A 26,523-nucleotide genomic window follows, 5' to 3' on the forward strand; every position below is an offset into this window, starting at 1 on the left:
TTTGGTGAAGATATACAGAAAAATAGAAAAAAATGGATTATGAAAAAAGGAAAAGCTCTGCATGTTTTAGTTTCTGTTTCCCTGCTGGATGATTGGAAGTATGGCAGACACAGCCTTATTCTCACTTGCATTTTTTTATTATATCTGTATTCAGCCAGCAGCACCTGTTTGACACTCAATTTCTGGTTGCTACCAGAAGTGACAGAAGTAGCTGTAGGTGTGTGATTCTCTGAGAAAATGATATGAAATTGAGGGGAAATTTCTTAATATAATTTACACAACTATATAAAAAATTTTCAATGAAGAACTAGTACTGATGATTTTAAGGAAATATTTTGGTGGGAGAAGAACCGTCCTCAGTGCACAGTCCATTGAAGCAGGAGCTTGTGGTTTGTCATTTTTATCCTGCATCTGAGTGGAAGAAAGCAAATACAACACACCTCAAGTTCAGCTCCATCAAGGATAGCAATTAATTCTGTGTATTAGTCTATTTTCAATTTCCTCCACTTTGCCTTTTTCTTTTCATCCAATACAATACCACACTTTAGGTCATCATGACCTTTATTAAAGGAGTAGTGCGGCCTCTATATGGCAGAGATTTGCTTTAATCTGTACTCACTCAAATATTTTTATTATAGCAATGAATTCTACTTTGGATAAGAAATTGCCACTCAACAGAAAAAAACAAGTCCCCCCAAAACCCCCAACAAAACCTCTGTCAGTAAATGACACTGCTTCTATGCTTGAGAATTTTGCTTTTTTATCTGTGTTGCACTGTTTTTCCCATGTTTCAGGGTGTTGTTAGACTTGTGTATGTATATTGTGGATAAGGGGCCTTTATTTCAAGACCATATCTAAGCAGGGTGAACCACCTTTGTTTCTCAGACCTGTTCTGGCAACTCTCCTAAATGCATTTCATTTCATATTTAAGCTCCTGCAGCTCCCGTGAAGTTGGAAGAAGATTTTGGCTGTCTTTATGTTTTTATTGTACAGGGTATGTTATTTTTCAATACACTTCCATCTTTGAAAATTCCCTATGTGCAAAGACACTATTTTAGTCCTCTTTGGAGTATATTCTTATTGCTCAAATAATGTAGTTAACCCTTGCTCTTTAACAACACAGACATCTAAGTTGTAAGAGTTTTTTTCCTAATTTTTCTGGTTCTGGTTTGATTAAAAAGCAATTCAGTGGTTCAGGAATTGGAGAGTAAAGGCTATTGAGAGTGAACACTTTATTAGTTATCTCTTCATTAAGAGACTTATCTGTTATTCCTGTGTGGAGAGTTAACACTCAACAAGTGAACTTCTTTTCCAGGGCTTCCCAGCCGTGTCATTTTGAGACATCCAGTGCAGAATACGCAGTACTTACATTTGTTTCCATGTATTGTGTCTGGTCTCAGAGCAAGGCCTCAAAGGAGTGTTTGCAATCTTTCTTTCCATTCAGATTATGCTCTTTGACAATCTTTCTTAAATGTGTGGAAGAGAAACTTTTTCTCTCCATTATGTTTTTTTCTGCTCTACATGGTGAAATAAGAATGCTAATGAGCTTTCGGGAGATTAACTTTTGTTGATTAGTGAGTGTCACAAAACTTATCACTGGATATAAAAAGCCGAAATAATTTTGACAAAGTGGTCTCTATCTGTTTTTTAAAACAACACTGTGTATTAAGAAAATGTACTGCAATGAAAATCATGATGCTTTGGCAAGACAATTTGAACAAAAGGACTTTTTCATTTATTTCTAAATAGTATGGGTTGCCATACCAGTATGGAGCTTCTGAGTTCATTAAAATCAGAAGAAAAATATACCAGTAAGCATCAAATTATTAAATCTCCTAACTAAATGTTATTTTTCCTTATGGAACCATCACATTGTACTGTAACTGAAATGCATGATTTTATTTTCAGCCAAATTCTCAAGAAAGAAGCAATGCATGTGGCAATGAATTCTGTGCCTTTGGTTTCTCCTGATAAGTTTTAAATCTGTTGGTGAATCTCAGTTTAATAAATTAAACAGGTATTCAGACACGACTGACAGACATGAGTGCACTGCTCTGTCTCTTCTCTTGTATTCCCTTTGGTTGTCATACGCCAAGTCAGAAAATGTGACCTTTTTTTGAAAAAAATTTCATTTATGTGATATTTTATCTGATCATTAGCTTGGTGGACAGAAAAATAATGATGACAATATTCTATAATGACCACAGCCTACCCAGGTTGAGATTTGGAGCAAATAGCTGGTTATTTTGGGGTATTTGAACTAAAACAGAATTTGGAAAATTAAGATGTTCAGCGAGACCTGAGTATCAGTCATCTGGGAGCCAATGTTCAAAAAATGTAACATTTGGAATGAGTAGAAACAATCAAAACTTCTTAGTCAGCATTTGTAAAAATACGTTACTATAGAAATGTATAGAATTGATCCTTGTAACATTTTCTAAAACCTTTCTGTGAGGCAAGTCTTCAATTTTTCCACTGTCAGAGCTGTTACCAGGCATGAGTTTTCTCAGTCTCTTGTTTTTCCTTTCATGTTTGCACTATTAAGTTACTGGTCCCATGAGATAGGAATGATTACAAAAGTCCAAGGTAGGTTAGATTTTTACATTTATGGGTCTATTTTGTCATTACTATATTTCATGAATATTTTAGAAAATGCAAATAAAAGCAATGGGATTCTACATATACTTGGGTCTTACTGCTTAGTGATAAGAAATTCTGGAGAATTATTCACAGCAATGATACCTTTAATACCCACTATTATAGTCTCCTGAATAAATTTGTTAGGTTTTTTTATATCTTATCAGTACCCATATTTTACTCTGCATTTGTTAAATTAGTTCTAAGCCATGTCTTTTTTATCGCAATTACTCTTCTTGTCCTAGATACTTTTTGTTAGAAGTTTGAAAAATACTTTTCTTATTAAAGTATTTTTTATTATTTTATACCTGTAGCATTTACAAGCTTTTCCAGATGTTATTTTTCTAGATTAGTATCATCTGAAGAAATTAATCAAAATTTCATTCATATTGCAGTTTTCAATTTCAAAAGTGTCTTTGAACAAGTTTTGTATTCAAAAAGATAAAAGAAGGAAAAAACCAGCCATACATTATGTACTGCTCAGTTGTAGTCTTGCCTGGTCCAGTAAAAGAATAAATAAGCTATTTATTTTACAATTAACACTAAGTTATATTGGAGGAAAGGCTTAGATAGTGAACAGAATTAGTAATATTTGATGGAGTAGTTGGTTCTTAATAAGAATGAAGACTAGCAGAGGACACCTAGCTAACATCTTGATAATTTATCTGATGTTCTTACAAAATGATCTTGGAAACTGAATAATGTCACTTCACTAAATGAAATTCATAAAAGGCAGATCAGATCTAAGTCTGTGATCTCACAAGTCCATGGCGGTTTGGATTTAGTCTTTAAGGGACTTAAAACAAGAGAATATGAAAACAGCAATGAAACATGGAGAAAGAAAGAGTGGTCTCATAGAGATACAATCTGATAAATCTCAAAGCTATGTAAGTATAACTATTTCATTCTGAGAGCTAAAGAAGGCTAGATTTTGCCATTTAATGTTTATAAATCCTTAAAATTTATGTATAGTAACAAAAATTTTCCTTCCTATGCAGAGATTTAGATTTTTCTTAAATTTATGCTAACAGCACAGTCCAGAGATTTGATGCTTTGATCCACAACACTTGCTCTCTTTTGAAGGCATATCCAAGTCTGTAGTTTGAAGGTTGTTTTGTCAAAGAATGAGCATTTTTTGTGTTTTTCCCTAGTCATGTTCCCCAACTCTGTACTTCTTCATGCCTTGGGAAATATCTTTATTGTCACTGCTCTCTCAGGGCTGGATGTTTTTTTTTCTTAGTGTTGTTCATGTTCTTTTATTCACATATTTCTCAATGCATGACATTTTTGCACTTTACAAAGTTATAGAATCATCAAGACTGGATGATCTTCAAGACCATTTAATCCAATAATCAACCCAGCACCATCATTATCATTCCTAAATCATGTCTGCAAGTGCCAAATCCAGATGCCTCTTGAACACTTTTTATAATGAACTTCAGTGTTGAATAATGCTTGTTTATCTCATATTTTTAAATACTCTACTAAAATAGCACAGAAGAACACATTTTGTAAAAATGCTCTCAACAAAAAATCAAAACCATAATCCAAACCCTTGATTTATTTTTCTAAATAAATGATGCTGCTACATTGCTTAGTGTAAACTACTGAAAACATATTAAAACACATTTTAGTCCTCACATCTTAGTCCTTTCCTAATAAGAAAAACTAATAGACATCTTCCAGCACAATCTCCCTAGTTCAGAATTCTCATGTGCCTTTCTCCTTCTATGAGTGATGACATTTCACGTCCTCATATTCTATATTTTATTATGCAACTACCTAGACTAGGGGCTAACTGGGGTCTTGTTTAAGAGTTCTTTCTAGTCTGTTAAAGATTGTTAAAGGGAATACAGTGTGGTCTGAATTCAGGGGTTTTGTGAGAAGCAAGAATACAAGTACCTGTTGGGTCCCCATAAAACACTGACCAACTCAAAGGGTTATGTGCTGGGAAGAAGATTCTTGCTTAGTTTTCTGGTTTGGATGAGTTGATAAACATGCATTTTCAAATAAGCTGACAATAATTTTGTGACTAATGTCAACAGAGTATTTTTATGTTAATTTAGTTTAAGTTAACTTTTTGTTGACCTTCATATATCAAAATACTGTATTTCACTTAGATAAATTCACAAATTCTGTCCTTAAAAGCTCTTGTATGTATTTATGCAAATATCTTAGTCAAAACCTAAATTTTCTTATTTAAATATTAGTTCAAGAATCACTTTAACATTTTAACCATTATTTGTTACAGTCTTGAATAGCAAGTAGTTTTACTAACACAATAAGTTGGAATACTTCACTACTGCCTTAATTAGTGAAGATGCTTTGTTAGAATTACTTGATGTCTGATACTCCTCAAAAAACATGGAAGCAAATCTGTTTGATTTTATTTTTTTTTAGTTGTTTTGCTTTCTGCTCTTAGTTTGTTGGCTCTATTCTTAAACTTGGTCAAAGTAATTACTGCATAAAAGATTTAAAACACAAGGAGTCAATATGCTTTGTTGTATATTTGTGGTCACTCTCAGAATAATTTCTTGCAAAAGCAAAGCCATAATGAAGTTGCAAACAACTGTGTACTAATGACTTCCCAGTAAAATCTTCTGGGAAGATCTAAGCATAAAGGTTACTTCCAGCAAACGTTTATTTATTTAAAGTTAAGGTAAGTGACAATATTTATAGTTCCCATCTTTCTCCTTTTTTTTTTTTTTTGGTGGATTTTTTTTTATTTTTTTGCTTGTTTTCAACATGTTTTCTAATTAAGGAAGAATACTATGATTTTATAGACTGAAGGAAATTTATTTTAGCGTAGAAGAGCCAGAAGGCCTACTGTACATGTTTAAATCCCACTTTTGTTTTCCTCTGAGTGTTTTCTGAGACAGAAAGAGGTAGGTTTCTATTTCCAATTGACAGTGTATTCACCACTAGCAGGAAAGCCTGTTGTTACTTGTAAGCTAAATCAATGTATGTTGTGACAATTTCCTAGTTTTGTCCCTAAGCACTTGAAAGGGGCTTAGAGGAGTAAGTATGTAGTTTCTCTTAGTTTGCTGTGATAGCTTTTTGAGGAATGATGAAAAAATATGAAGAGCCAGGGAAAAACCTCAAGAAGTGATGCAGTTCATTGCAAGTGGCGGGATTGAGTTTACTTAGCGTAGGTGGTGGCCTTCTAAACCTCAAAAGTGAGATGTCACAGTGTCTCCAGAGTACCTACTGGTATGTTTCAGGGAGGGAAAAAATGTCCGAGCTATCTAACATAAATAATTTTTACTACAAATTATGCTGATTCTTTCATATTCTGCTTCCAGACACGTGGAAAACGATTGTCTCTCTCTTAATGACAGCTTAGTTATTAGAAGATTGTTATCAATGTCCTTCCTTCCTCAGTCTTCTCTTTTCTAGACTAAACAAAGTCCTTCAACTTCCTTAAGAGGTTATTCTTCTAAATTCTTAATTATTCTTGTAACCTCAATCACGGAATCTTTCCAATTTGCTTTTTTTTTCAGTTTTAAATTTACAAAGCTGCATTAAAAACCACAGCTATTAAAAAACTATGGCCTAATTAATTTACTGCCAATTTTCTTAATTTTGTTTCATTTTATTTGTCCTTTTTATTTCTTCTTCAGTTTTGAAGAAATGAAATTATTTAATTCAAAATTGTGAATTTAATGTTCTAAAATATTAACAGCATTCAATCACCATCCTTACAGAATCTAAACTTGCTTTTCACAGTGTTCTATTTCTTTTTGTTTACCATTTACTTGACTTTAGTAAAACTGGAATTGTAACTGAGTGAGTCATAATTTTTAGACATCATCTCTACCAGTCTTTGTATATTTCTTAGTGGAAATGGGAGTGTGTCACAGTTCTATTAACTTTATAAAATTGAAATTTTATAAAATTGAAAGTCACATCATTTTACCTAATAACTTTACTCTTGCACTGTGTATGCATTATTTATCATTATAAGGGAAGGAAGAACAAGCCATCTCCTAAAAGCTAGCCCAGAGAAGGATTCTCCCTATGCCTGTCAAAGAAAAGGAGCTCTTCTTTACATTCTTTTCATTTTGATGCTTTCTTCTTCAGTGAAGGAAATATCCAAATTTGGGCTTGTACTGATTGATCAAATTTCTCCTTCTATATCCCTGTTTAACCTCAAAGAATCCGTAGTGCTTTAAAGGAGTGTTGACAAACGCTGATGATAGTTTCTGTGTATATTATTCAAGTAATTTTGTATACACATATCACAGAGACAATTTTTCCCAGCTTGTATTCAACATGAGGAAAAGGTTTTTTAAAGGCAAGATATGTGATAACTGTTCCATTCTTATATATAAGGAAATGTGGTTTGTTTGCTGTGATTGTTCAGCTCCTTGATGAGCATCTCTCTTCCTAAGAAAGCAGAGGATCACAATGCTCTGCCTCATATCAGATCAAACAGTTCAGTGGGGAACGTCAAAACGTCACATTCAGAACCAGAATTTCAGGGGTGGTAAATAAAAGAATATTCAGGTGTCATTACCCTTGCTAGCAGTCAGCGCAGATTGACCTGACGTGCACCTTTTTTCCTGTGAGTCTCTCAAACAGTACTACACTCACTTTTAGCCTGTCTGAATCAATCAGCTCTACTGTATTTCATCTCTTCCCCAGCACGAGAATATGACAAGGAGGAAAGCAAGCAAATATTAGATACAGATTTGCCCTCTCCTTTTTCAATGTCATATGATGTTTTCCTAGAATTTTTAGTTTTGCTTGTCTATTTATGAAGCTTCTTTTTCTCATGTCCACTGACACATCTCTTCATTCAGAGTGAAAGTTGTTGGTGTTCTAAGAAGCAGAAAATAATATATTTAAATTCTTTCAGACGTAGAAGACATAGGCCAACAACCAGAAATTATGTATTTTTTTATAATATGCATGGCTTTTTATTGGTATCTTAAGGACAAGAAAATGGGAAAAGATATATATATATATATATATATATATATATATATATATATATGTACATATATGCATGTTCTTCCATTCTAATAAAAGCAGGCCCTTATGTGTTTATAAAATCATGAAAGGTAAGTCTTCCTTTCCCTTTTATTTGAAAAATTTGTCACTCTTAGTTAATTGTTTATATAATTCTGCCATTTCATATAAACCTGTCTTCTTTTTTATTAGTTGGTTGTATCCTGTGGTCAGTCGTTCGATTTTCTCTGTTTTTTTCTTACTGAATTTAAAGTATCAATGCAAAAATAAAATCAAAGAATTGTTTGTGTTGGAAGGAACCTTAAAGGTCACCTAGTCTAACCTCCTGCTTTGGGCAGGACCACCTTTCACTGGAGAAGGCTGCTCTAAGCCCATCTGACATTACTTGAACCCTCCCCAAGGATGGGCCACCCATGACTTCTCTGGGCAGCAATGCGCCAGTGTCTCATCATCCTCACAGTAAAGAATTTCTTCCTTATAGCTAGTCTAAGTCAACTTCTTTTTTAAAAACTTAATTTATTAAATCTAATTGTATTTAATTTTTTTTTTCCTTTTTATTTTTTGAAAATCAAGCAGTTTTCATGGCAATAGGCTGTTTGGGAATACAGAGATGGCTTTCTGCTCGTATGAACAGGGAAGGAAATTATGACTGCTGGATTCTTTACAGATGCATGTAAAATGATTTTCTTTCCAGGTGGAAGATAGTTTAGAAAGGGTACATATCCAATTATAACTTAAAATGGTGTGACTGAATAAAAATTCTGATTCTCATTAAGTAAAATCCTAAATTTTCTTTCCAAACTAAACAGTGCCTGTCACCATCTCCTTTGGGAGAGCAGACAGAGAAAAGGGAGTTGTTTTTTCCTTTTTGCCTTTTCTCCCTGATAGCCTCACTCCCTCCTGGTCCCCCTCTTTCAATTATGATTCCTGGACAGGGAAGGGGAAGAAGCAGAAACAAAATCTTCATTGGAAAGGAAAAAGAGCAAGGAATAAGGAGGAGGAATATAAGTTATGGGTGTATTTGTTTTGAAGCTGGTGTTGAACTTCAGTGTGTGTGTACATATTTTAATTTTCCATCTTTGACCTATGTCACCCATAAACACAAGACAGATGTTTGACTGTTTAAGCTCAAGTAAGAAAATATGTTCCTTGATTAATTTATATGAACTACCCACAGACACTGATTAATAGGCAATGGTATTTTATAATGAACTGCAGCTGCAAAAGAAGTGAAAATAATTAATAATAAATTAATAAATTCAATGTATAGTTCTTGTGTCTAAGAGTCAAATTCATGACTCTAGAATATGAAATAGTGAGTGATGAGGCAGAATGAAGAACTACTGGGGACTGATGAAGACCATACCACACCAAAAGTTTCAGCTAAATAGCTAAACACAGAATACCCTAAACAGCTACAGAGACAGAAATTTATAAGACCAGGTTCCAGAAGACATTTAATATTTGTGAAGCATATGCATAATAAATGTATCATGGCAATTCTTGAAAAGAAATTCTAATCCTGTACTCCATTACAGAATGTGCACGTGTTGCAAACAACCCGTGAGTGGGCAATCACTGAGTGGTCAGAAAACAAGGTATTTTAAGCTGCCTGCCCACTAAATTCTGAATGAAACAAAAGGTTCTGTGAAAATAATGTAATATCAAAATTCAAAATCATCATGACATTAGTTACCCTTAAACTAGATTTTGCATAAAATACCTTGAATCAAGGCCACCTAATTTTTTTGTTTTCTAATGTCTTGATGCTTGAATTGCCTTATGTTGCAGGGACATGAACATGCTTTATTATACTTGAAAGTTTAATCTGTATCTATGCTAAAACCAGAGGTAAAGCTGCTAATGTTGGAAAATGCTATCTCAGATTTATAAAGGGGTTCTTGAGTGAAGAATGTATAAAAATACAAGTATTTTCCAAATTATTCTTAACTCAGTGTTCTTGTGTAAGAATGGCTGTAACAAATATGCAACTGCCCATCTAAGCCTTCTGATTGCATATTAATTAAATAATGCTTTGGGCTTTTAGTTTGTATGAAACCAGTAAGCCATTACTTCTAATATCACCCAGAATATTTACTGCTTACGTATGAGAAGGAACAGGAACAGAAGCAAAGCAGCTAAAATTGGTTGTCATTTTAATCTGTAGTTATGGTCTCCTGTTAAACTGGTTTACAGCAGAGGAAGTGGGGTAAGTAACAGTATTCAGTGCTTTTTTTTTTTTTTTTTTTTTGACTAATGATTCTCCTAAGGTTGTCACTTGTTCATTGAAGTGAGATAAAGAGATTACAGCAGCAAGTGGGACTGGGGACTTTAATGCAGAATCAATACTGCATTGTAAAATCAAAATTCATTGGACTGAGAACCGAGCATTTTCTCAAATTTTAGCAATTACGTCTTGTAAACAATTTTCTTATGAATTATCTTGGTTATATATAATATAATACTGACCCTTGCCAGCATATAGAATTAGTCTGACATACTATAATCACTATAATATTGTCTGATGCAACTCAGGCCTATCTTTGATGAAAAGCTGTGATTAACCTCTTGCTTAGCAGCACAATTTGTTGGGCTGGGTAATGAGAGAACAAGAATAAATCCTGACACTACGATTGGATTCACAAGCGTGGACCCTTGAGAAACCCTAACTCTGTTGGGTTTTAAAGCTTCACTGGAGAAAATCTTATTGCCTATTTGAGGCTACAGCATACAAAAGGCTTGCAATCCCTTTGTGTACAGGCACACTTGCAGTAAACTGTAAATAGTTCTATTTTTTAAATTTATTCTGAAGATTTTGACAGTTCAGCTTCATTATGAAATGTCATGGGTGTTTTAATCACTAGCCACAGAAGCCCTAAAATCTCTTCAGCATATGTCCTTTCAAGAGATTCAACATCTCTTCTAATTTATCACGGTCGGTTTTGGCACAGCCAGAATCTTATATTGTTAAGGATTCCATTTGCTTGCAGATAAAGCACTTTCACAGCTTCATAGTTTCCTGTAATAAGAGTATTAGATTAACTCATTTTCTTAGTGCTGGAATATTAACAACATCTGTTGTTCCCATGTGCACTTGACACCTTTTTTCTGTTATGGAAAGAAGGCCTGAGCTCTCCCTTTCTCTTATCTGCTCTCCCTTCTCCCTCTCTCCTCACTTTACAAATATTCTGTATGTGACTGTTTGGCAGAATGCGTCTAAAATATTCCATGGAAAAGAACATAAAAATGGTCCACTAAAAAGATATACAGAATAAGTCTATTATTTTGTAGAGAAGACAACTTGAGGGTCTCCTCAGTAAAGGGCTGTGAATACCTTCTAGAGCAGGAAGACTTGTCGTTCCCATTGCTCTGCATGTAGAGACAGGCAACACACAGCTTCAGATGAAATCTGTGTCTCATTATAATATTCTTCCAGTTCTACATTCATTACAAGAACTTTTGTTAATTTATATATAAACACATGAAATAATTCCTATTCATATACTGTGTATTTTACTGGAGTCTGGCAATTATTTCTGCATAAGATCTTCATTATTATCAACGCTTCCAAGGGCAGAGAGGTAATTTGATGATTTCAGGACACTTTTTTAAAAAGCGACAACAATAAAAAAAAAGCTTTACAAACACAGTTTCAGAAAGAGAGAAAAGAGAGGAAGTGGATGTCTTGGTGGCTTGTGCTACATAATCCATTTATCAAACCATGAATGGAAACATGAATGTGGTCTAGATTGTAATTAGACTGTTCCTTTTATGATTAGTGCATAGAGAATGAGCAATAAAATCAAACAGTAGCTTATGCAATTTTTGGTTTCATATTGCACTTGATTTACAAAAAGAAATATCTATTGTTCTAGTCTTTAGCATGCCACCAAGTTTTGACACAACTGAATTGCACTGGTGAGAAAAAACATTTTAATGCATGAAAGGAGGAGCTTACATCAAACTAAGATATTTGACTGGTATGCATCTATTACTGTGTCATAAAAATGCTTGACAATACGTTCTGTTTAAAAGACAAGAATCAAAAGACTTTACATTTTCCAGGTAGAAGCCCAGTCAGATGAGAGGATACTTTTCATCTGACAGGTCTCGATACAAATGTTCTGTCACCCAAAGTTACAAGCAGAAGAATGCTGGAGGGTACAGATGATCTGCAGTCTTTGATACACAAGGACTTGCTGATGTGACTAGTTAGAAGCCTTACAAAATTAGCAGCTGGATACTATATATTAAACTGTACCACAGTTTTCAGTTTCATCTGCAGCCCAGGCACTGGGCTTAAAGTGTACTTGCAAATATGGCTTAAGGTATTCTATAACTTTTTTTGCTCTTGTAGGATTATGGTCTGACACAAAACCAGGAATGAGCTGTAGCTATAGCTGTGATAATAGACATAATCAGTATAAGTAGAGGTCTGAATGGCTTATGTAGTGCAAAGAACTGCCATCTCCAGTGGCTGAGGAACTTCATCTCATTCATCACTGCTCATAACTGCTTTTCATTCTATACACACATCAAATAACACAATATTCCCCCTTTTCTGGTAATTTATAATTCACAAAAAACTCATTTATGTCTCAGTGACTGAGACACTCTTCAAAATGTTGGCTTTAAATGACTGTATTTCACAAATGTGACTTCTAGAGTGGAGTGCATGGCCCGGACTTTTTGAGTAATGGTGTAGATTTTAGTGCCTCTTTGTGTCTTCTAGTGCTTATTATTGTAGTACTCAAATACTTTATGACTAGAAAAATGGTCCTTCAGCCTGTATGCACACAGAGTGTGTGTTCTGCTCAGAACTGTAACTGGCGTGCAGGGAAACACCCTGCCAACATCTATATTCCTGAATAGAAAATGAGGACCAAGAGTTAATATCTGCATTGCTTAACTCTTAGCCTGATAACTGGTAGCTGTAGAAAAATTTTATTGTAAATTGTTGCCTGCATGAGTTCAGAGCAGGGTCAGGGGTGGGTTAATTTCCTGACCACATGGGTGGTTAGGGCCTCAGTGTCTGATCTTCCTCCCTGATCTTTTATCTAGAAGAGTAGGTTTGCATTTGGATGCTTTCAAGGGAGATTTACAAAGATACATTAACCTGACTTGATTTGTACATATAGATTGATGCTTTTTTTTTTTGTTGATTTCGTTAATTTTCTTCTGGTTTGACAGTTTAATTTTTTTTTTCACTTTTAAAATCTAAAGCCAGATTCAGGTAGTCAGGAAGTTATTACGTATTCTCTTCTCTCTTTGCTTTTAGACGGAAACATGTTTCTGTGAGTGGAATACACTTTAAGGTTTTACATTTAAAATGGATATTTTTTCAATTATAAATTTTGAAAATATTTTTTAACAAGTACATTTAAAAAAGTATGTATTACTATACTATGAATTCAAAGAGATGAGTAATTTTTTTGTCACCAACTACTCATTTTTTGGCAGAAACAGTTTTGTTTTTGTTTGATTTTCACTTGGCAAATGTTTGGCAACTAAGATGCCTCTGGATAAAAATTCAGTTAGAAAAAAATACTTTTTAGCTGTATGGCCTAAGCCTGCATCTATGAACTTTCCTATGAGAATTTACTGGGTGTTGACAACGGGTGATCAAGAAATTCTGTACTATATATTAGCCTAAATCTTCAGGGGAATACATTACACTATAAGAAACCTAATGATGTAATTAGAATATGAAGTTAGATGTTAAGCTCAAGAGTATTAAAAGATCAAAATTTAATACAAGAAAAAGCAGTAAGGCAAAGGATTAAGAAATCTTTTCACAAGTGACTTCATGTTTTTCCTGTCCATGAGCATATGGAAAAGATAAAACTTATAAAATCTGATTATTCAGATAAGAGAAATTCTCTCTCTCTCAACTCTAAAAGTGGGATTACTGCTTCAAGTATAGATATAAACCATACTCATAATTATGTAATTATGGTCAATTCTAAGACAGATTTCCAATGAAGCTGCAAAAATAAAAACTAGGAATTTTGGAATGCTCTGGTTTGTCAGTCCCAGATTTTTAAAACTCTCTTTGGTGGCATTGATAAGTCTAAAATATAATTTTGACTTCTCTATTTGCACATTTTTATTTTTCTCCTATCACAACATATTTTGTAATTTATGTTGTATTTTTATACTTTTGCCAAAACTGGTGAACAAGGGGTTTTTGAGTGTCCATCCTAGGTCAGAAAGAAAATACTCATTCACTTGTCTTCTGAGAGCTGAGCTTCTGTCTATTTATGGCAAATATAGTGTTAGACTGTGGACAGGATGTAAGAGGTAATAACATTTGGAATTTTGAATCTGAGTAATATTATGTATTGTAATGTTTTTATGAATATACAAAATGGACCAAATTTGAAGTTTAGGAGCCTACTTATACAAATATACCATTCCTAGTCCAAAATTTAGTTAAATTACTTGTAGCTTGCTTCAGAAAACATGTCAGTTTGATGCTCTGGCAAGTGCTACAGTATTGTAATGCATTGGCCTCTGTATGTTACAGGTATATGTGCCTATAGCTATGTATAGGTACAAACAAACACACTGATATAGAAAGCTAAACAGAAAATTAACTCACTTCCACTAAAATAAACATTATTAGGGTTAGATTACTTTTCATAAATATGAAGTTGTGCTCCTAACATGACATTCTGATGCTAGAAACAAAGTCCAGGTCAGCTTGATAAATGCTGGAGAGTGTATGCCTTTTGTGGTTAGATATTTGACTAAAATGATCAATCTATTTTGGATCCTGAAACTCAGAGTACAGATTTGATTGAAAGCCTGCTGTGGTCAATGAAAGTTTTCTTATGGCTTGAGACGGATTTTGATATAAATGTTTAGCTGAAGGAATTTTTACCAATCTCAAGATAACACAGCAATAATGTTTACTATCACTTTCCAAAGAATTTTTGCACAGAAGACCTGATGGTATTCTTTAAGCAATTTTTTTCCAAAATTAAGGAAATATCTGAACATTCAACCACTTCCTTTCTAGTTCTTGAAGGGTATGGTGTCTTCAGTGCAGTTACTCCAGCAATGATAAAGTATTTCCCGATCAAGACATAATGGAAAACCAGGATAGCAGGAATGCTCTTTCTCATGAGATTCCTGTGGAAGTCACATTTCCTAACAACTATAGTAAAAAGTTAATCTGAGATTCGTTTGAATTTAAATAAATGTGCCTAATTCAAAGCAGACAAAAAAGACAAGTCCTCCTACATCTTCTAGACAGCCTCTGAGCTTTCTGTTTCAGGGGTGCCAAACACAAAACCTCCAACCTTGGTCTGATAGTCACAGTTAACAAACAACACACTCTTCTCTTGTTCAAATTCAGTGTGACTTGGGTACGGCACATGACCATTCACATTGAGGAGAATCACTTTCTGTCACCAGCTCTAATTCTGGTCTGCTTGGTGATTCTATGAAAATCTGAGTCTTCTATCATTCCCACCTGTAATAAAGTAATACTACATCCTTCCAAAGTGAACCCTTTCCTGGCTGCAAAATTTTTAAATATGAAGAGAATAATATCAATTTTGGAAGCTTTTCTGTAATTACAGGTGATAACTTTCAGTGACAGATGTAGATTTTCCACTTCAGTTACTGATTATCTGTTCAGAATCTACAGGATGCTAATGGTTACTGACAGGAAGGGGAAATAAATGTAGATGCTTATGTGTTAATCATGCTTAGGTCAGTGGAAAAAATAGATATGAATGTATTTCAGTCCAATTTTCAATTATTCTGATCTGTTTCTCATGCACATTCAGAAATTCAGGGTGGTGATTTCCTAAGAACTGAGAAGTCTACAGAAAAAAACCAAATAATATTATGGATAGTAATTCATTATATTCATAAATCTTTTTTAATTCTAGAAGAATGTAGAAACTTTAAAAAAGTCTTTTGTTAAAATCAAATATGTCCTTATCAACTGGATTTTTATGATTATTTTTCAAATTCAAGAGTAATGTAGGGTACTTATTACAAAAATACAAGACTTCCTCTCTTTACCATTTCTCATTTTTCTTATTTTCCATTCTCGCCCCTCTGCTCTCAAGAAGGTTCGGTGTCTGTGTTAGATTACAGTAAAAATTACAGCATATATGGGCGAAATATATGTTTGTTTAACTGTCTTAACTAAGATTAAGATTTTATGCACTGAGCTGTTGAACATGCAATATATAGTTTAATGTACGAGAAGATTACTTCTCAATAGTTATGGTTTTCTTCTAGAAGAAAAACACAAAATAACTTTAAGAACAACAAAAACAGATGTGACACAAAAGAAAAGATTTTATTCATTCAAAGACAAATTTAAAGATGGTTTGAACTATGGTTTTACACAAATCCCTAAAAGTAAAAGAAAATACTTTCTTATAAGAGAAAGCAAGTTCATATGCCCACACCTGTGTTTATAAATGGCTAGGTAGTTGTCTTATTCTTTGAATAATAATGAATCTTGTATATATGTCAGAATTTTTCTTACTCTGTCATTAGCTATTTCATATGGACAAATGTTACAATTCATTTAATTTCCTTAAAAGTCTATTTTTTTTTTTTAACCAGATTGTCACCATGTCTCAGAGTAGGGCCTCATGGAGATAGTTGAATGAGACCTGCTTTACTGCTAGCTTTGACAAGAGCTGTCATTACACCAAAAAATTAGAATTCATCACAGACACATCCAGCAATGCTCTATCTGCCCTTGCTAAGTTCCAGTTCTCAAGGCACTCTTTTTACTGAGATTACATACAACTGCATGGGTACAGTTGAGACCAAGATTTCCTGCAGAAAACCTGTAAGTGAATGCATCCAGGTTGAAAAAACTGCTAGATGGAGAAAAATGCATTGAACAGAGCAGCATAATTTGAGGCGGCAGGGACTAGAAAGAAACATCGCTGGAACCTAAAACCAGAACACTCTGAAGTGTATTTGTGTTTAACTGTGTGAACATCTTAACTATTCCTCGAAAATATTTGGAAATTTTCCCACTGTTCCTGTACTGCTCTTGTAGGAGGAGGCTTATGTCATGACAACGATGGGACAACAACCACGTCTTCCTACTTCCCCCTGTTTTGCCCTTTTCCAATACCATCATCCATTACCAGACTAAACTTCAACAATATTTTGTTATTCTGGAAAAATTTCCTATTCAGGTATATCCAGGAACAGATGTACCTTACTGATGTTTATTTAGTACACTAATGGTCAAATTAGTGAACAAGATTCTTTGAATCCTGGTTTTTATTGTATTTGCCAGAGAACACAGTGAGAATAAGCATGTCTGCTAAGTAGAATACAAAGTAGATTTTAACAAAATTGTGGAGGTATCAAAGTAGTCTTTTTTTTTTTTTTTTTTTTTTTTGTCAGAGACATCACATCAAGCTAAGCTAGTACCTACAATTTATATTTTGGTCTAAATTGTCTTTTACACCTATGTAGAGCACCCAAACACTGCATTACATAAGCACCCTTAGCTAATATTTATATATAATATACTTTGTTAAAATGTATTATGCTGTGTGTCACAGTTAGAGCAATTCCATTCCATGGAAACTATAACATTTGTTTTCATTCCACCTTGGAACAAGACCAAAACCTTTTGGAACACTTCAGCTGAAATGGAATTATCAAAATAAATGTTTATGTATCAAAACATGTGGATGTGATTTGGGAACTGGCCTGGCACAGGGGAAATCCAGCTCCAATTACATTGTTCTATGTGAACCAAAACAGATTTTTTCCTGCTAGAACATGTTGAATCAGACAGGCTAAGGATTTTGCCTCTAGTTCCTTAAATAATCAATCTGTTCTTCTCTTCTCTTTCAACAAATGTGCTTTTTTTTTTTTTTTTTGCAAATCATCTTCTCTTGAAAAAAGGTTCATTTTTTCAAATACCCTACAGTAAAAGGGTGTTCCAACCAACGTTACTCACAGTGCTTGTGGTTTAGCATGCAAACATAGCAACTTCCACTTCATCAGTAAAGAAATTCAGTCTCAGGTGTTAAGTGATATGCACAGGATCATGATACAACTCAGTGAAAAAAGCTCCTTTGTGACTAAGGTATTTTTGTGCTTTATAAAATCAGCCACATTGTTATAAGGATGAACTATCGACTTACTCAGACCCTTTGTTTTTCCATTTTGTAAAATATATCAACATTGGAATGCATGAAATATGAAAACAATCAATTTAGAATCATATCAATGGTTACTTTAACTTTTCAAATCAGATGTGTGACTATGAGCATATGAAGTTGGGTTCTCACATCAGCCAACAAGTAACACAAAAGCAGCTTTGCTAAAGTAAGCTCTGACCTATATTTGGCAATAAAAGTCTTTATTCAAGGCTGGATTCTTGACTGAAATGCCAGTCCTAGATCTGAGTGCCCAAGCTGTCTCTCTAGTGTGTGGACTCTGATGACTCCTCATATGGAATGTGAGAAGAGCCAGAGTTGTTTTTAGGGGTTGCCTTGTGACTTGAACACTCAACTGAGGAAACGAGCACACATTTTATGAAATGAGAAGCACACATTTATTACATTTAGGCAGAGGAAGTCTGGACCACAGTTTCCAGATTCCCAGCACAATCAGAAACCACCAGCCTGGGAGAGATGCTAAGGGGAAAAGTTTCTCCATTTTCTCTATTGCTTGGTACTGAGCCACTAAAGAAAGGGAAAATTCTGCAAAGATTAAACAAGGAGAACTGAAAGGATGGCTTGCTTAAGTCAGAGAGGATAGGGATAAGCAATGTAATAAACCCTGGGTATTGTCCAAGCTCCTATTAGTGCTTATGTAATATTTTTTTGTAATGCCTTGTTGCTGCAACAGGCTGCTAACCAATACAATTAACTTTTCTTCAGGAAATTGCAGTAAATAAAAGCTGAGTTAATTAAACATGCTTTCTCAGTTATTGTGAAGAACAGGTTTTTTGTTTTCCATTACAGTTTCTTGAAAAGAGTTCAACTTGCAGTGGAATATGCCAGGGATCAGTTTGTTGTGCTTGATTGGCCTACAGGAGCTTCTGCATCCCTTCACTTGCCGTGGAAAAAAAAAAGCAACTGCTGGTCTTGCCTTGTTAGTATCCTCAGTCACACATGGGACCTAGCTTGGAGGAATTTTGAATTGGAATGTTGGCTGATTTGCAACTTGGAAAATTGACTAGCTGATGAGGGAAAAAAAAAAAAAGAAGGGGTTAATGAATGTTTTAATCCACCTGTATAGGGCATGGGTGAAATTTGCTTTATGTATATATTTACATCAGATGTGTGAAAGAGTTGGTAACTTTGGTAGGGACTTGAGATCTCATTTGACTTTTAGGGATGCATTTTTTTATCTAAAAGCTAATGTCTCTGATCTTAAACTGATCAACATGGCTTTCATGTATAGGTACAAGTCAAGAAATGCATTTATTACTCCTGAAACTTGTTTAATTTTTTTGAAAGCAGAGAGGGATTTATTTTGAATGTCATTCCAACTGCTGGTAAATAATTCACCCGTTCCAAGAGAGTTAATTAGAGGTAATTTTACTGTAATCTAATTGGTCATGTTTCAAATATGTGGTTAATTTTTCTACAACTACCTCTGCAAATATAAGAAAATCAAACTTGTTTTTGGCCTTGTCTGAGATCTTTTCTAGGCCTATGACAGACCACTCATAAAATCAAGGGAACTATCAGATAAGTGCCCCTCTGCTGGAGGGCTACTCCTGTGCTGAGCAATGCTTGGTAACACTGGATAACACTGGTGAAAATGATGCAGATGGGGCAACAAAACTGGGGGCCATTGTTTGATTTGCCCAAGCTGGGTTTGTACAGCATAGGATGTATAATAATAATAAGTTCCAAAATGTGGGCCAGTGTTTCTACAGATGCATGGGAAGGAGGCAAATACCAAATAATCAATTTAATTATTCTGGGTAAAGGCAACTATATGTAAGACAAAATAGATATGTACAAGGCTCCCAGTTGACTCTGAAATTGTGGAGGATCTTCTGCTTCAGCTGTATCTCTACAAATGTGTGGGACCTGATAGGATCCATCCAAGAATCCTCAAGGATCTATCTAATGTCATCAAAAAACCTCTCTCAGTGCTTTTTGTGTGGTCTTGGGAATCCAGAGAGGTCCCAGCTTACTGGAAACTGGCTAATGTCCTGGTTTTTAAAAAGAACAAGAAGGAGGACCCTGGAAACTACAGGGCCTGTGAGTTTCACTTCTGTGCTTGGCAGAGTTATGGGGAAGATTATTCTGTGAAGCATTGAAAAACACCTGAAAGACAATGTAGTCACTGGTCACAGCTAGCATGGCTTCATGAGAGAAAAAGTCCTGCTTGTCAAACCTGATTTCCTTTTGTGCCAATGTGTCCCACCCAGTTAGCAAGGAAGCCTGTTGATGGGATATTTTTGGATTTCAGCAAAGTTTTCAATACTGTGTCTCACAGAATCCTTCTGGACAAAATATCCAGCACACAGCTGGATAAACACAACCTGTAGTGGGTGAGCAGCCTTCTCACAGGTCAGACACAAAGGAGGTGGTCAACCCTCCACGCCTGAAGGGTGTTCAAGCATTTGGACAATACACTCGAGCACATGGTGTGACTCCTGGGGATCTTCCTATGCAGATCAGGAGCTGGACATGGTGATCTTTGTGGATCCCATTCAACTCAACATGTTCTGTGATTCTGTGATTAAGATGACCCATAAATGCAGTGATTTTTGAATGGGGTTTTGCATAATAGTTATCAATGTCATATGCAATGTCATATTAAGTTACTGTGATCTTAAGACATCTTACAACCCACAACTGGAAAGGACATAAGTTTGGAAAAGGGTGTTACTCTCCTTGATATGAATGAATCTACTTAAATAATGTTTAATAGCAGTTTTCCTAATTTATCTGCATGTAGTCAGGTTTAATATTCTGATTCTTTGTTGTTTAGGCTTACTGATCTCCACCCTAATGTATTTGCTTTTGGAGACATACAAAAAGCTTTACTTTGCACTAGTAATGGACAGTTAGGATCTTGGGAAATCTTAGATATTGGGATATCTTAGACAAAAACCCTGGAGTCATATGCTGACTGTAGTTACTCTGTTGCTGCATTAACTAGTTTTCTCTAGGTGAAAATCTACTTTTGGATCTTTCAAGCTGTCTTCCTTGAAAAATTAAAAATATTACTTAAATTCACAGTCTTCAGATTTTTTCAATATTATATTTTCATTTCTCTTTCTTGTTTGAGAATTTCTCTTTTTACTGCATGTTTTCCATCAATAGAACTGAGACACTGCATTCTTGTGTATCAATCTGAAAAGAAGTCCTAGGTGAGATAGTTTCTTTGTATTGATATTGCACATTGAATTTTTTATACTGTCACAAATGTCTTTTCTCTTTAAATGCATAATTTCTCTTGCTAAAAAATTTTAGCTATTCCTGGGATAACAGAAATATATACATTTTACTGTAGGTTTTTTCCGAGACAAATTGATGGGCATTGTTGAATTTCTTTCTTTTTATTGCCTATTAATGAAACGGATCTCTAGTAACTCAGGAAATTTTTTGTACTATGTGATGGATAGAAAACAAAAATATAGTCTACCTGTTCACTGTAATGTGCAAGTTACACTTAGATATTTTCCTTCAGAACTTAAGAGAGTACACTCTGATGAGCAAGTGGAACTAAAATAATCCTTGTACTTCTTGAATTTTTGACTGCATGATTTTTTTTTTCCATTTAAATAATTAGACTTTTCAAACAGTAATTCAAAATGAGTAAGGCTTTTGATCCTGTCTCCTATAACATCCTCCTTGGCAATCTGGTGAAGTATGGGCTAAACAAATCAACAGTGATGTGGAATGCAAACTGACTGAACTGCTGTGATCAGCAGAGTGAAATCCAGATGGAGGCCAATTGCTAATGGTGTACCTCAAGGATCAATATTGAATCAACACTTTTTAACATCTTCATTAATGACCTGGATGGTCGGGCAGAGTGCGTCCTCAGCAAATTTGCAGGTGGTACAAAACCTGGAGAAGTGACTGATTTACCAAATGGCTGCATTGCCATTTGGGGGGATTTTGACAGACTGGAGAAATGGGAACTGCATGAGGTTTAATACAGGAAATGTATAGAAATAACCCCATGCAACTGTGCAGTCTGAGAGCCAAATGGCTGCAGAACAACTTTGCAGAAGAGGACCAGGGCATGTGAGTGGACAAGAAGGTAAATATGAACTAGGAGCATGCCCTTGAGATTAAAAAATCCAACAATAACCTGGGCTGTGTTAGGAAGAGCAGCAAGTCATTGGAGGTGATATTTCCTCTCTCCTCAGCACCAGGGAGATCCCATGTGTCCTACAGTGTCCAGTTCTGGGCTACCCACTGCAAGAAAGCCATGGAATTATTGAGGCAAGTCCAGTTTAGGGCACAAATATGGTTAATTGACTGAAGCATCTTTCATGTGAGAAGAGGGTGAGAGAACTGAGATCTCTCTGGATCCCAGCTGCATCCATCATCTGGAGAAGAGAGGGCTCAGGCAGGGATTTTATCAATGTGTATAAGTACCTTGTGAGGAAATAAAGGAGATTGGAGTCATATGCCTCTCAGTGGTAGTATCCAGGTATAGGACAAGTGGCAATGAGCACCAACTAAAACCAGGAAATTACATTCGAATTTAAGTAAATGAGGATGGCCAAACACCTGAAACTTTGCCAAGAGATTTTGTCAAGTCCCTGTCCTTGGAGGCTTTCCAAACTTGACTGGATATGGCTCTCTGTTATCTGATGTAGTTGTCCCTGCTTTGAGCAGCACGAGGTGGACTAGACAACAGCCAGAAATCCCTACCAGCCTCACCAGTTATGTGTGTATCATCCTGAGTGATTTTCCACGTAGTGGGAAGTGAAACACAGGTGCTACTTGCTCTTTTCTCTTGATTGCCTTGAATGCAAATGTCATTTTGTTGCATTTGTTCTCATTCCTTCAGGTGCATAACTGAGGCAGTTTAATCTGGAATTAACAAAGGTATCTCACTAAATTGCCTGGAGTGGGCTATTTTTGTGGGGTTTTGTGGGGGTGGGGAATTATGTGTTTTTGTGTTTGGTTTGGGTTTTTTTTTTTGCTTTTTCTCTGAGAAGAGAGAATAGATGCTGTATTGAAATATGCAACGGGAAAGTGTACTTTACAACAAAATAAATTTACCTTAAATTTTCTTACAGAACTAATGTGCATTTTCCTTAGTAAGTACTTCTGTGAAGTATATTTACTTCTGTGGGATTCACTCTAAAATTTAAATATTCAGTTGAGGCATTTGCATATGGCTTCACTTTTAGCCATCCACATCTGGTCCAAGATGATGATTGCAGGTCATCCTAAGACAGGCCCTAACTGGCTAGTCATCTGAAGGGCTCCACAGACCACATCTGATGACAACTTTGACTGATTTTCATTGGTTCTGGTGGAAGTTTAGGTACCCATAAACTTTTTCCTGATGCTAAATCCCAATTGTCTGACTGAAAAGCATTTTTTCTCATCACAGGTGTGGAGTGGTTCAAATACAATGTTTTCTGCTTTCCTTTTCATAACCAATGCACAGAGTTAAGCAACGTATAACATTTTCTTCTTTGGTTTTCAGTGAACCACTTATTGTCAGTTATAAGAGACTTTCCTATTTTTTGACCTATAAACAAACCTCATATATGTTCTCTTTTTCTCATCAAGTCTTGCTCCAAGATTTTAAAATGCAGATGCCCCATTTAATTGGGACAGACTAGCCGTGTTAAATTTCCGCAGATGAGGATGTGAGCTTGTTGACCATTAAAAATTCAGGTGCTCTTCCAAGTTCCATTCATCTTCATGGCTGGCTACTAAGTGAAACTGAGTATCCTTATGGACTGTGAATTTGTGTTCAGATCGAGTTTGGTTTTGAAATATTTATCTTGGAGAGGAAAATGTCATTTACTACTAGGGAAATGCAGTTGGATAAACTAAAGCTTCTGTATGGTTTTCTGTATTTAATGTCTTCTCTCTCCACAGAATATAGGTTTCTTCTAAAGGTAGTGACAGAAATTGGGGATTTCAAGGTCCTGTAATTAGAAAATAAATTAGCAGAGTATGTACTTCGGACTTCTGGAAAACAGATGTTTGCTTATTAAGAGAATTAGATTAGGTCTTGTGGGGAGGCAGTTCTAAAGGGAAAAAAAAATCTCAGGTCTTTTATGGACAACTTCCTCTAAGTGGAATGAGTATTGGTCTATCCTGTACAAAGAAAAACAAGACGATAATGTAAGGAAAAAACTTGCCTAAGCAGGCAAGTCTCAAGGGAAGATTCCATTCAGAAAAGTTATATATATGATATATATATATGTGTGTGTGTGTGTGTGTGAGTGTGTGTTTCTGTGTTTGAGTGTGTGTGTGTGTATGTGTGTGTGTATGTATGAATATAAGTGCAAATATATACATATATGAGATGCAAGTGAGAATGGACTGTGAATGAAGAATAAAGAAACATCGTCATATAGGAAAAGTTCTGGAAAATCAAACAACAACTGGAGACAAAACTAGCAAAGGAAATCAGGGGCCACAATATTATCGTAAAAAACATAAGGGAAATGAGGGGTACTACTCGATGAGGCAGGTGTATTAGTCACAATCACAACAATGGCTGAAATAGCAGATGTCCTTTAACCTGACTCTTCACCAGCCAGGGTTTTTATTCTTTTATGCCCAGAGTCAGGGTTCAAGAAAGTGAGGAATTACCAGAGGTAAAAGAACAGAAAGTCAGAATCTCTCTAGAGAAATAACTTCCTTATTCTCTGTTTATCCTAATTAATCATCCTGGAGAAGGAGAAAGAAAGTATACCTGTCAAAAGGGAGGTGAAGCCACACAAGGAGGATGCAGTCAATACACTTGAAGCCAGGGTTGTTAGTCAAAGGATTTTGACAAGATTGCAGAATGTGGCAAACTGTAACCTGACTAAACTCTACAATGACAGAAATCCCCCAACCAAGAAAGGCAACTTTAGACCCAGACAATTTTGGAATAGAACTTTGCTCTCTGAATTATACAAAAAATAAGTAAATCAACCAAATTTATAATTAATGGAATCATCCTTTAGTGGGTATTCCATGGAAGTATAGAGCTGGAGCAAATATTGAAAAGGAGCAATTTAGTTTTACATATCATCAAAACAGATTTTAATAGGAAAGTCTAAGATGCTACAAAGACTTCTTAATTTATCTCAGTAGAATCTGAAGTCAATAATATTAAATAATTGTTTATTTCATATAGATACAAAATTTTTTTCATCCAGACACTTCAAAAACTTAGGTAAAAGATCATACCATATATGTCAGAACACTGATATATAGTGGACCTGAGAGGGCCTATCTAGTGAATTTCTAAAAGGAAAAAATGTTTTAAAGAATCTTTATATCAAGACTCTTCTTATCAAATAGGAAGTGTTGGATTTTTCTTGGTCATTGAGAAACCATTTGTAGACAGTTTTGACCCAAAGTCAGTTTAATTTACAGCACAACTTCCCAAATGGTTATATTGGCAAAGTGAGGCAGTTAATTCTATGACAAGTACAGTAACAAGTGGTTTTGCAAGGATGAACTTCTCAAGATCTGAGTCAGTTATGTTCTGAAGACAGTTATGTTGAATTGCCTTGCTTAAGTGAGCTATCCTTTTACAACAGCCTGTCTCAGTGCAGTTTCTGTTGAACCTGCATTTGTTTTTTAGGATCTCCTTTGAATGAATGCCCTGGAAATGGTATTCTCTCCCTAAAGGATTCAGAAAGCCTTTCAGTTCAGATGACTGTGTGTGAACACATGCATGTAATAGAAATGTGCCCTGTCCCAGCACATTTAGAAGCAACGGTTCCTTTGCTCAGTATGGATTTAAGTGCTTTATAACACATAATTTCTGCACTGCTTTATACCCTCCACAGCAGAACAATAAATAGAGAAATCTCTTCTAACTGGAGAGAAAGACCAGACACAGAAGCTAATAGATCAACCTTAGGGTAGTAGTGTTTTACTCAATGATTCCTAACCATGAGCTAGAATTCAGCTGTGACACCAATTTAACCTAAGATATTAGAGGAGAGAAACAGTAGCTTCTTGTGAAATGGAAGTTTAATTTAATGGCAGTACATTTAAATTAACTTTTCTCATTCAAGTACTAAACTCAATTTCAAGGATTCATTTCCTGGTGCTGAGCAATACTGGCTCTTTTATCTGTTGTACGCAATATTTACTGATGCAAGATATTTGTTCTGATAGGGTTTATATTCTCATAATATACCCTAAACCCCAGTGATTTTCCAATAAATGAGAAATATCACTATCAAGCATCGTGCTCAGGAACAGGCCCACTCTAGAGCTGATATTCTGAGTAGTCTATATGCTGTTTTGAAGTGAATGTTTCTAGTTTCAGAACCATATCTTGCAACAGCACTAGCAGCTCAGAGTAATGAAAGGTATCTGGATTTCTTTATATTTCTTCTTCGACTTTGAGTATAAATCCAGCATTGTTTTGTGGGTGGTTTTTTTCCTCAATGAACTTAATTTTCTGTTTTCTCTAAAAAGCATTTTATTACATAACACAACAAATATTATCTCATAGTGAATACATTTGCCATTTCCAACTGGAAATATTTCCATTGACATGGTTGTGACCAGGTTGCTGAGGTCAGACTAGTCATTTAAGCGTCTGGAAATCAGCTGTGGGGGGATTCCATTACTGTTGGTTCACAGGACTTTACACCAAAGTTGACTTGATGAGTTCTGCCCAGGGCAGTTTGTACCCTCAGGACAAAGATTGACCCTGTCCTTCAGCAGGTTGGATGTACTTGGTTTGGCTGCCATATAAACTAGATTGAGAATGGTCCAATGG

Source organism: Haemorhous mexicanus, chromosome 1, assembly GCF_027477595.1.
Source record: "Haemorhous mexicanus isolate bHaeMex1 chromosome 1, bHaeMex1.pri, whole genome shotgun sequence".
Classification (NCBI taxonomy): domain Eukaryota; kingdom Metazoa; phylum Chordata; class Aves; order Passeriformes; family Fringillidae; genus Haemorhous; species Haemorhous mexicanus.